Source organism: Raphanus sativus, chromosome 7, assembly GCF_000801105.2.
Source record: "Raphanus sativus cultivar WK10039 chromosome 7, ASM80110v3, whole genome shotgun sequence".
Lineage (NCBI taxonomy): Eukaryota > Viridiplantae > Streptophyta > Magnoliopsida > Brassicales > Brassicaceae > Raphanus > Raphanus sativus.
Genome location: NC_079517.1, coordinates 15,374,743 through 15,388,369, shown reverse-complemented (window position 1 = coordinate 15,388,369; position 13,627 = coordinate 15,374,743).

The window sequence follows — 13,627 nt, the reverse complement described above, 5'->3', positions numbered from 1 at the left end:
AGGTTAAATCATATCTCTATATAAGACTTGCAAGTATGTTTGCAGTCAACGTGAGATTTAGAGATTGTGTTGTGAGGGCTTAAGTTTTGAGCTAAGTTTCTTAAGCTAATAAGAAGAAGTTTTCTTAATCTTTGAGTCTTACTGAAACTGTTACAACAATATTTGGTATCAGAGCCTAACTGATTTCATCAACCATGGGAGATTTATCGACCATAGTCAACAAACCTAAGGAACCTTCATCATCGACCATAAACTGTCCTATGCTTACAGCCACAAACTATACGGTCTGGTCTATTAGGATGAAGCTTCTCCTTAAAGTTCATGAAGTCTGGGAACTGGTAGAAACAGAGTCGACGGAGAACAAGAAGAATAACATGGCGGTTGCATTGATTTTCCAGTCGATTCCCGAAGTACTTGTTCTACAAGTAGGAGAGCTCGACACGGCGAAGAAGGTGTGGGACGCCATTAAAGCAAGACACGTTGGGGCAGACAGAGTCAGAGAAGCGAGACTGCAAACGCTAAGTGAAGAATTTGATCGTCTGAGGATGAAAGATAATGATAAGATTGATGACTTCGTGGGCAAGCTATCAGAGTTATCTTCTCGATCGATTGCTTTAGGAGAAACAATAGAAGAGTCAAAGCTGGTGAAAAAGTTTCTCAAAAGCTTACCGAGGAAGAAGTACATACATATGGTAGCTTCTCTGGAACAACTTCTGAACCTAAAAGAGACTACTTTTGAGGATGTAGTTGGGAGAATGAAGGCCTATGAAGAGAGGATTAGTGGGGAAGAAGAAGATACACAAGGAGATCAAACTAAACTGATGTATGCTTCTTCTGATTCACAAGGTAGTCAACCCTATGGAGACTATAGAGGCAGAGGTCGTGGAGGAAGGTCCTATGGTAGAGGACGAGGTCGTGGAAGAAATGGAAGAGACATTGATTACTCGAAGATCATTTGCTTCAGATGTGATAAAGCAGGACACTTTGCGTCATCCTGTCCTGATAGATTGCTGAAACTACAGGAAGCATATGAAGCAAAGAATGACGAGACACAGGAGGCTGATACACTTTTGCTACACGAGATGGTTTTCTTGAATGAGAAGAATGTGAAGCCGAAGGAGTTTGAGTGTGAGAATGACAGTAACATAGTGTGGTATCTTGACAATGGGGCTAGCAACCATATGACTGGTATAAGAGATTATTTCAAGTCAATGGATGAGAGTGTAACTGGGAAGGTTCGGTTCGGAGACGACTCTAGAATTGACATCAAAGGCAAAGGCTCAATATTGTTTGTGAGCCAAAATGGGACACAGAAGATACTAGCAGATGTATACTACATACCGGACTTGAAGAGTAATATTATTAGCTTTGGTCAAGCCACAGAGGCTGGGTGTGAAGTGAGGATGAAGGAAGGAGATCTCACACTACATGATAAAGAAGGAAATCTGATTGTTAGGGCGAAGAGATCACCGAATCGTCTGTACAAGGTATCAATGGATATTGTACCTACTATCTGTTTTTAAGCTTCTGTTTTAAACGACTACAGCAGATGGCATGCTCGCTTGGGTCATGTTGGAGTTAATACAGTAAAGGCAATGATAAAGAAGCAACTGACCATAGGAATACCAGAGCTGAGTATTGATAAAGAGACTTGTACCGCATGTTTACTTGGAAAACAGACCAGACAGCCTTTCCCGAATGCAACATTTTTTAGAGCAACAAAGATACTTGAGCTTATTCACGGAGACATATGTGGTCCCATCACACCGAAAACTGCAGGGAAGAGTCGTTACATATTTGTTCTGATTGATGATCATAGTCGTTACATGTGGTCAATACTAATGCAAGAAAAGAGTGAGGCGTTTGAGAAATTTAAACGGTTCAAGGCAGTCGTAGAAGGAGAAACAAAAGAGAAGATTAGAACTCTCAGAACTGATAGGGGGGGAGAATTTACTTCTAACGAGTTCAGAGAGTTCTGCGAGACTTCAGGGATCACTCGACACCTCACTGCTCCATACTCTCCTCAACAAAACGGCGTAGTAGAACGAAGGAACAAGACTCTTCTTGAGATGACCAGAAGCATTCTCAAGCACATGTCTGTGCCCAATTATCTCTAGGGAGAAGCAACTCGACATTCCACTTACCTGATTAACAGAGTATCAACAAGAAGCTTAGAGTCGCAGACACCTTACGAGGCTCTCAAGGGAAAGAAACCAAACGTTGAGCATTTGAGGGTGTTTGGATGTCTAGCATATGCTAAACCGGAGAAGCAGCATCTGAAGAAGCTTGATGATCGAAGCAGAGTGCTGGTAAACTTGGGAACAGAACCCGGCTCCAAGGCGTACAGGCTGTTTGATCCTACTTCTCGAAAGGTGGTGGTGAGTCGTGATGTTGTATTTGATGAAAGCAAAGGATGGAATTGGAATGATACTTCAGACATTGGAGAAGAGCAACCTGGTATGTTTAGAATTGCTCTCGGAGTTTACGGCAATAATGGTATCCAACAGGAAGAAGTGGAAACAGAGCCTGAAAACAGAGTTACGAGTGTTAAGGAGGAAGTGGAAGACGAAGCAGAGGAGCCTCTGTCTGAAACAGAGCAGATACAGGACAACGAAACAGAGCAGCCCTTGTCTAATACAGAGCAAGTACAAGACTTGTTAAGAAGATCCACGAGAGTTAGTAAACGTCCTAGTTATCTAGACGACTATGACTATATGGCTGAAGTTGAGGGAGAGAGACTGCTTCTTCTCATCAATGACGAACCCTGGAACTTTAATGAGGCTATTGAGGAACAAGTATGGAAGGATGCATGTGCAGATGAGATTGACTCGATTGTCAAAAACAATACTTGGGAACTGGTGGACTTGCCTCAAGGAGCTAAAGCTATTGGTCTTAAGTGGGTTTTCAAGATCAAACGCAACTCTGACGGTACGATAAACAAGCACAAATCAAGGCTCGTGGCTAAAGGGTACATTCAAAGACATGGAGTTGACTACGAGGAGGTCTTTGCTCCAGTAGCACGTATTGAAACAGTGAGGTTTATCATTGGATTAGCAGCTTCAAACGGTTGGCAAGTTCATCACTTAGATGTTAAAACTGCATTCTTGAATGGAGATCTAAAGGAGGTTGTATATGTCAGCCAACCAGAGGGGTTTGTCGTCAAAGGAAGTGAAAGCAAAGTCTACAAACTAAAGAAAGCATTATATGGTTTAAAGCAGGCACCGCGGGCCTGGAATGAAAAGTTGAACAAGGTACTTAAGGAGCTCGAGTTTGTTAAGTGCAGCAAGGAACCGTCGCTATATATAAAGAGAAAAGAAGATGATTTACTTCTGGTTGCTGTATACGTGGATGATTTGCTCATCACTGGCTCGAAGTTGAAGATGATAACAGAGTTCAAAGCAGGGATGTCGTTGAAGTTTGATATGAGCGATCTCGGCTTGCTCACCTACTACTTGGGAATTGAAGTTGTGCAGTTTGATGGAGGAATTACGCTGAAGCAAGAGAGCTATGCAAAGAGAATTCTGGAGGAGACTAATATGACAGAGTGTAATCCAGTACAGATTCCTATGGATGCTGGTTTGAAGCTGTCTAAGGCTCAAGAAGAGAGAAGTGTAGACGAGAAGGAATACAGAAGGATTATTGGTTGTCTACGCTATCTTCTACATACTCGTCCAGACATGGCTTTTGCTGTTGGGGTTCTGAGCAGATACATGCACGATCCTAAGGAGAGTCACAGTGTTGCTTTGAAGCAGATTCTTCGATATCTCAAAGGGACGTGTTCGTTTGGTTTGACGTTCCTAAGGACAAACCGCTCCGAGCTAATAGGTTACTCTGATAGCTCACACAACGTGGATATTGATGATGTGAGGAGCACAACAGGTCACTTGTTTTACTTGAATGATTGCTTGATCACTTGGTGCTCGTCTAAACAGGAAACAGTGGCTTTGTCCTCATGCGAAGCAGAATTCATGGCAGCCACTGAAGCAGCTAAGCAAGCCATTTGGTTGAGTGAGTTGCTGGAGGAAGTACTCGAGAATGTGAGCAAGAAAGTGGTGATAAGACTGGACAACAAGTCTGCGATTGCTCTGACGAAGAACCATGTATTTCATGGGCGCAGTAAACATATTCGTAAGAGGTATCACTTCATCAGAGAGTGCGTTGACAATGATCAGGTCGTGGTGGAACACATTGCAGAAACTCTGCAGAAAGCTGATATTCTAACCAAGGCATTGGGTAGAATCAAATTCAAAGAGATGCGGGAGCTAGTTGGTGTTCAAGATGTGAAGAACACTCACTTCAAGATTAAGGGGGTGAATGTTGTGGATAATCTTGAAGATTGCGTGGATCAGAAGATAAAGGAAGATCGAGTAATCTTAGGAGATAAGGAGTCGGTTTCATGTTTATCTATTTAATATAACAAAGCGTGTTGTAGGTTAAATCATATCTCTATATAAGACTTGCAAATATATTTGCAGTCAACGTGAGATTTAGAGATTGTGTTGTGAGGACTTAAGTTTTGAGCTAAGTTTCTTAAGCTAATAAGAAGAAGTTTTCTTAATCTTTGAGTGTTACTGAAACTAATGCTTTGAACAAGTCTTTGAACGTGATTTGCTTTATGATTTGGCAATACTTTTGAGATTTATGAATATTTTGTTTTCCACGGAGAAGTATGGATCAAATGTCTTGCAACTTATTGACAAATTTCCTTAGTAATACATCATTCTGATAAACTTGCTGCACATTCATCGATTTCTCGAACATTTCTTCAATAGCATCTAACTTTATGTAAAACACTTGAAATGGAGTTAAAAGGTAAAAGTTTGTGGAATTCATATTATTCACATTCAGAAATATTATATATTGAAAATCTTTCATAAAATTAAATGGAAAATGTACATAGCACACTAATAGGGGAAATAAAATGCATGGTCCAATTCAATTGAAACGAAACTGAAAAATCAATAACTAAATAAACCGAAACAAACCATAAAACCTACTAAATACTAATTAAGGCATTGCTTTTGGATTTTCCCTGAGTCATGGGACTCAAGCTTGGTGGTGTATTTAGTTTTTTCTTTTTTTTTGCTTAAATGCCAAGAAAATGATTGTCCCAATCTGACGGCTCTTTATTTTTTATTTTTTTTTTAATTTCAAAAATAGTTATTTTGTCTTTTTTTGTCAGCTTCAAAAAATATTTTTTTTCTTTTAAGCATAAATATTTTGTCCCAATTTATTTTGTCTTTTTTTTTAATTTCAAAAATAATTTTTTTTTCAAAATATCTGTTTTGTCTTTCTTCAGATGATAGAAAAATCTCGTCAAATATAGCTTTATTTTTTAGGGGAGTCTTTTTCAGAAAAATGTCTTTAAGACAGTTTTACACATCAGAAACCTACTAATATTTTTGTCGTAAAGAGGATAATGGCCCTTCCTTGCTAACGACATTGATGTCTTCACCTTAAGTCTTGTTTCTACTTTAAATAACAATTGCAATCTTCTCTCTTTTGCTCGCTGGTATTTCCACTTTCCTCCATTTTCAACACTATTACAATTATTATATTGTATACTACATAATAATAAAATGTTTTTTCTCGAAAATTGAACTAAATATCTAAGATCATTCTAAGAACTTCCAATGCCATGAACGGCTCAAAATGATTAGAAGATTTCTTAAGCTCATTACCGGACATTCCACTTTCACCTTACTTTACGGTGGCTAGTTTTGTAGGCAAAGATAAGATAAGCATATAACAAGATCATACATAGAGGCTGGAGATCCATTAAGTGTGGATCGATTGGACTACACACGTCAGGACTCGTAATTGTACATAGAGGCTAGAGATCCATGTGACATGATTCCAAGCAAAGGTTTAAACACCATATGCAACTTTTCAGTGAACAAAGAAAAGAAAGTACGACAACATGAATAGGATAAGATCCGACCATTAGTCAAACATTCTACAACTTGAGAGAACTCTAAAGGCTATGCAAAGTTGCAAACCCATGCCGTGCTAACATGAAAATATCAGGCTTTAGACGCCTGATTAAAGATGATCATCTTTTACTCTCTTTTTTCGGACATTGCCACTTTCTTATTTTCTACCCAAACTATATTTTGTCCTTTTAGTTATCATAAAGTAGCTCAAAATTCAATTCGAATATCAATATGCAATACAGATTATCAGCTTTTTTAATAAAAACGCATTGACTGATTTATCCACCAAAATTTATATTAGAGGACGACAGGTTTACTGATAGTAATAAACAAAAATCAAATAGAAGAAATAAACATGTGAAAAAGAGTTTTACGCAACACAAATATTTGAAAAATAGTTGGTTTGGAAATGAATAATTCCGAAATAATAATGCATTCATAAATAAAAACAAAAAAATATATGATTAAGAGTTAGTACTGTTTAACAATATTTAAAATATAGCTACGGGCACTGCGCACATTAGGTGTTGGAACATATTTAGCGTGTAAATTTCTGTTTTCCATTCCTAAATGGTATTTTTATTTTATTTGATGTAAATTTCTAAAAGCTAAAACGTTTAACTTTATGAAGTAGTGGCCAGCTCATTCATCTCCTTTTCAAATTACTTTATTTATTTTTTCAACTTTCAACTTTATTCTTTTTTATTTATTTAATTATTCCCGTTATAAATTATTTTTAAAAAATATTGCAACAGTCCTTTAAAAATGAAAGATCAATAATAAACGCATATCAGCTTTGAGAACGAAAAAGAGAGACAAGGCAATACCAAGATGAAATATGAAGAACATGTTCTCTCTACAGTCCCAACCCGTGTTTTATTTTGCTTGTCATAATATTTTCGATACAAATATGAAACGGCAATGATCAAGTTTAAACGCGTAACCTTACGAAAATGCTGTGGGGAAAAAAAGGAAAGAGTAACTTTTATATGTGGATCAATCAAATGTACTGATAGAGAAAACCCCAAAAGATAAATTATAAAAGGATATTTGACCTAATCTAGAAGTGGATAATATGCAAAAGAAAAGTAAAAGGAAAAATAAACTATGAAAAGACAAAGAATCTTGTTAACATCATGCATGTTATTCCGTCGGAATATTCGCCTAGCTTAAACCTTTGAGTCGATGCATAATCTATGTCTAATGTCGATCACATAAACAAAGAGATTATAATAAGACTCAGATGAATAAACTTTGTTATGACTTATGAGCACTCGTACGCGCACATCATTTTAGTCTCATAGCGTTTAGTGTTTCTCTTAAAAGTTTTTTTTGCTAAAAGCAAAGTAGCGAAGAATGCTCCTTCATTTACTGTTTTCTCTGGAATGCTATATCTATTTTCTCAATATAAGCAGGATTCCAGTTTCATAACTGCACCAGTATCAAGTTAAAATTATTTAGGGTTTAAAACTTAATTTAGATGAATATGTATTTCGGTGATAGACAATCATTGACCAAATCACACTTGAGTGATTCCCTAGAATGGCTTTCAATTTCATAAACCGCGTTGCCAAAAGAAACTTGTGACAATTGGAAATTTTATTAGTTAATCAACGTAGATCGAATCCCTATCTATTTGATTAGATAAAAACGTAAGATAATATCACGTGTCACTAAGGGGTATTCTCTTGGTACTAAGGGCATTTCAAAGAAGCTCTGGTCTGGCTTTAAACTTGAGGAAAACATGCGTCTTTATCGATGGGAACAATCGAGAAGCCGCAACTCTGCTAGCAAATATTGGACCAAATAATTGTGAAAAGAAATCAACTTGGGCTGAGATATAATAAAGCCCAAACTTGATTAAATGAGAGTATTTCTCAAATGTCCCACATTGGTTGTGAGAGACAAAATGGAGTTGCATATATATGTCTTTGAGACATGAGAGGATAATCAGCTCAGTGGAAGGAAGAGCTCCCCACGCGCGCGCCGCCGCCGCCGTCCGTCCGGCTCGGCTCGGCGTGGGCTTGGGCTTGGGCCTTGGGCCTTGGGCCTTGGTGGAGGGCCTCCGGCCCGTTAAGACTATTCTTTTTGGACCAAGTTAAGCTCAACGTTTTGCTATTTAATTTCTTAAAAACGGCATGACGTTCATGTGTAAACGGTGCGGTGTTCGTCTGAAAACGACACGACGTTTATCAGTTCGCCCAAAGATGAGAACGAGTCAAAAGAGAAGATCTTGCGGAGAAAGTTTCTCAACTCAACTCCCTCGATTTCCGCGAGATCGTCGCCCACGTGCAGCATCTGTTGCGGGAAGTGGGTCGTCTTCGTCTCTTTAAATATCGCCTCCTCTCTTCCTTCATTACTCACTTATTTTTCATCACAACAAAAATCCCCTAGCGTAAGTCTTTAGTTTCGAGAGTGTTTCGTAGCGTCTATAGTTCGATAGGGCGTTCACGAGTGAAGCGTGAATCGTCGCCATGGTTTTATCCTGGGACTCTATATTCGTACAGTCCCGTCTCACTACGGAGCGAATATAAAGAGTTAAGGAAAGAGATATCATATCTCGACTCCATGAACGTTTTCTTATCGGGTTTCATTTCGTCTGTTCAATCGTTTCTTTCCTTAACATCTCGCTTTTATTATATCGTTTATTTGATTCGGTTTTCCGGCTTCTACAATCTTAACTCTTTATCGCTTTATGTCTAAAGCTTTAATCGGATTGAAAAACGATTTATGAAACGGGTTTTAAGGTTTTGTAAACGGTTTCAAAAACGTGTTTGCGATCTGCTCTCTAGCACTTCCGCGAAACGTTTAAGATACTTTGTTATTCAAAACGTTATGTATTCGAATCGTTTCCACGAACGCTTCATAAAGCGAGTTTGTGAAACGATCTAAAAGTCTACACAAACGGTTTCTGCGAACGCTTTAAGCGAGTTTGCAAAACGTTTTCTCAGACTTAAATCGATATGATTTGGTTCAAACACCAAAAATGAAAATCGATTTAGATTATTATTTTTATTATTATATTAATAATAATTTGTTATTGTTGAATGGAGTTCTAATCCGTTTTCATGTTTTCTCAACAGAAAAATGACGGATGCAAACAACACCCCCATTGACACTACCATCGTGCAAACTCCAATCAACGTTGCTGCAACTGATGTATCTGGTGTGACAACCGCTGGAAACATCCCTGCTTCCTCAACCGCTGCAGCAACAACAACCACTACCCTTCCTGCGGGAAACAGTGCTGATGAAACCACGCGCCGTAGCTTGTTCGGTGCTGGCCTTTATCAAACGGGTTCAGGTCTAGGAACCTCAAGTGGTCCGGTTGCAGTACCAACTCCTCCGTCTGTGCCCAGCCTGTTCACTCAAGGACTGATGCCAGACCAGTTTGATGGCAAAAACTTCAAAACATGGCAGAAGAAGATGATGTTCTTCCTAACAACGATGAAGCTGGACAAGTTCATCCAGGAGGACAAGCCCCTTGTCCCTTACGGGATTGATGATGTGCACACTCTCGCAAGTGTTGACATTTGGGTGCATTCTGACTTCGTCTGCAAAGGCTACATTTTGGGTCGCCTCATTGACCCATTGTACCGTGTCTACTGTGACATTCCAACGGCGAAGGAGCTATGGAGATCACTTGACAAGAAGTACAGAGGTGAGGACGCTGGCTGCCAGAAGTATGTGGTTGCAAAATTTCATGACTTCAAAATGGTGGATTCAAAACCCATCATGGATCAGGTGGAAGCGTTCCAGCTCATTTGCCATGAAATCAAAGCTGAAGGGATGTCCATCTGCGAGACATTCACAACTCTCAGCTTCATTGAAAAGCTTCCTCCAAGCTATGCGGATTTCAAGAACTACCTGAAGCACAAGAAGAAGAAGATGGGCCTTGAGGAGCTTATCATGAGGCTTCAGATGGAATCCAGGAACCGAATTGCTGACAAGATCAATGCTAAGGAGCATAGTGTCAACATGGCTGAGCACAAAGGCAAAGGAAAGGCACACGCCCATTCTCCAGCAAAGCCTTCGAAAACTGCTGCAGCACTGAAGGCTACTGGAAAAAACTTCAAGAACAAAGGTATTGAAATCAATGCGAATGTGGAGAGATTCAAGGGGAAGTGTCACTACTGCAACAAAGTGGGACACAAGACTGCTGAGTGTCGCAAGAAGATCAAAGATGAGAAGGCTCAGGCAAATCTCACTGAGGAGGATCTTGTTGCTGTGGTGACTGAAGCCAACATGGTTGAAAGCAACAACCCCAGGGAATGGTGGTATGACACTGGTGCAACCACCCACATTTGCACTGATAGGGCGATGTTCAGCACCTATCAGAAAAGCAAGACTCAGGAGAAGCTCAGGATGGGAAACACTGCAGTCTCCAAGATTGAAGGACGCGGCAATGTGATTTTGAAGATGACATCTGGACGTGAGGTCACTCTGACAAATGTGAAGCATGTGCCTGACATGAGGAAAAACCTGGTCTCGGGAACCTTGCTCAGCAAGAATGGATTCGCCACAAGTTTTGAGGCGGATAAGCTCGTGATTAGGAAGAATGGGATGTATTTGGGAAAGGGGTATGTTAAGGATGGACTGGTCAAGTTGAATGTAATGACCGTCCCTCCGAAAATTGTAGCTCCAAAAGTTTCAATGAATAAGAAAGAGCCAGTTGCTTATTTGGTTGAGTCTTTTAATATATGGCATGAAAGATTAGGCCATGTAAATAATAAATCTATACAAAGATTGATGAATTTAAATTTAATTCCCAAATTTAAAACAAGTAAACAAAAATGTGAAGTTTGCGTACAGGCTAAGCTCACAAAAACGCCCTCACCTCGTGTTGAAAGAACTAATAAACCTCTAGATTTAATTCACACTGATTTATGTGATTTAAAATACATGCCAACTAGAGGTGGGAAAAAGTACTTTGTGACCTTCATAGATGACTGCACAAAATATTGTTATGTTTATCTTTTACATAGCAAAGATGAAACCTTAGATAAATTCAAAGAATTTAAACTCGAGGTCGAAAATCAGCTTAAAACAACTATTAAGGTAGTTAGAAGCGACAGAGGAGGCGAGTATGATGGTCCATTCAATTCATTTTGTAAGGAACATGGAATAATACATCAAACTACAGCCCCTTATTCACCAGAATCTAATGGAGTTGCTGAACGAAAAAATCGAACTCTTAAAGAGATGATGAATGCAATGTTGCAGGAATCTGGGTCACCCCAGAACATGTGGGGGGAAGCGTTGCTTACCACTAATTATATCCTCAACAAGATTCCACACAAAATAACTGGCAAAACTCCATATGAATTATGGAAAGGTAATTTACCTTCGTATAAATACCTCAAAGTGTGGGGGTGCTTGGCAAAAGTTGCAGTACCGCCACCAAAGAAGGTCACTATTGGACCTAAAACAGTGGATTGCATTTTCATCGGATATGCACATAATAGTACTGCGTATCGGTTTCTGGTACATGAATCTGAAATATCAGACATCCATAAAAATTCAGTCATGGAGTCTAGAAATGCATCTTTCTTCGAAAATATTTTTCCATACAAGGAAAAACATGGTTCAAAACGAACTCGAGAAGAAAGAGACAACGACAAGGACTCAGAAATTGAGACAAACGTTGAAGTTTCTATAAATGATATCTCAGAAAATGAAGAAAAAGATGAACCTCGGAGAAGCAAAAGAGCTCGAAAGGAGAAATCTTTTGGTGATGATTTCCTAATGGCATTTCTAGTAGAAAATGTTCCAAAAACTTTGGCAGAAGCTATGGCTTCACCCGAAGCTCCGTTTTGGAATGAAGCTGTCAAAAGTGAATTCGATTCTATCATGCAAAATTACACATGGTACGTAACGGATTTACCACCTGGCTGCAAAGCATTAGGTAATAGATGGATAATGACACGAAAACCTGGTGGAAAATATAAAGCTAGGCTTGTAGTTCAAGGGTTCCGACAAAGGGAAGGCTTTGACTATTTTGATACATATTCTCCAGTAACCAGAATAACATCTATAAGGTCGATGATAGCTATCGCAGCCTTAAGAGACTTAGAAATCCATCAAATGGATGTAAAAACAGCTTTTCTAAATGGTGATTTAGAAGAAGAAATTTACATGAAACAACCTGAGGGTCATGTCATTCCTGGACAGGAAGACAAAGTATGCCGACTTGTAAAGTCACTTTATGGGCTTAAACAAGCTCCTAAACAATGGCACGAAAAATTTGACAACACAATGATGTCAAATGGTTTCAAAATTAATGAATGTGATAAATGCATATACTACAAAATTACCAAAAATGCGTATGTTTTGTTATGTTTATATGTAGATGATATGCTCATTATTGGAAGCAATAAAGACATTATCAATCAAACAAAAAACATGCTCAAAGGGAAATTTGAGATGAAAGATTTGGGATTAGCAGATGTTATTCTCGGGGTTAAAATCATAAGAAATCCAAATGGAATTACTTTAACTCAATCTCATTATGCTGAAACAATATTAGAGAGATTTAAAAACTACTCTAATAGTACTGCAAAAACTCCGTTAGATCCCCAAATGCACTTGACAAAGAATTCAGGTGAAGCGGTTTCACAAAACGAGTATGCACGTGTGATCGGAAGTCTCATGTACTTGACCAATTGTACAAGACCAGATCTAGCGCATGCAGTAAACGTACTTAGTCGATATACAAGTAATCCAGGTCATACACACTGGAAAGCTATAACGAGAGTACTCAATTACTTGCGCTACACCAAAGATTTTGGGCTTCACTATGGTAAAGAACCAGCAGTTTTAGAAGGATACAGTGACGCTAACTGGATATCAGATTCTAAAAACTCAAAATCCACAAGTGGATATGTTTTTACACTAGGAGGAGCGGCAATATCTTGGAAATCTACCAAACAAACAGTGCTAGCTAGGTCAACTATGGAATCTGAGTTCATAGCATTAGACAAAGCAGCAGAAGAAGCTGAATGGCTTAGAAATTTTTTGGAAGATGTTCCTATGTGGGAGAAACCTGTACCAGCTATAAGAATACATTGTGATAGTCAATCAGCTATAGCTCGGGCTCAGAATAATCTCTACAATGGTAAATCTCGTCACATTAGAAGACGACATAAAACCATTAGACAACTTATCTCAACTGGTGTAATCACAATAGACTACATCAAATCGGCTGACAACCTAGCGGATCCATTTACTAAAGGTTTGCCACGAGATGTTGTTGCTAAATCATCAAAAGGAATGGGTTTAAAGCCTATAACTAATGAGGATGCTTGACTGCAACCCTACCTATCATGACTGGAGATCCCAAGACGTAGGTTCAAAGGGAAAACAAAATCAAGCAGAATCTAACCAAAGCACTTTGAGACAAAGTAGTCTCATCCCAGCTCCTAAAGATGATAAGTGCTAACGAATGAGAGAAGGATAAGCATATGCTTTTAATGATTCCATAGCTTCTAAAGCGAAGTATTACTCAATACTTTTCATGGTCAATCACCTAATGAGTGTGAAATGGGGCCGTTTCTAGGAGAATGAATGCAAGGCTATATTCTCTAAGTTCACTCATGAAAACCAGGAATAGTTCAGGGCCACAATGAACACAATAGAGAACTAAGTTCTACGAGAAAATGAAGCTGCGTTGTGCCTGTTGTCTCGGTCTACATAAA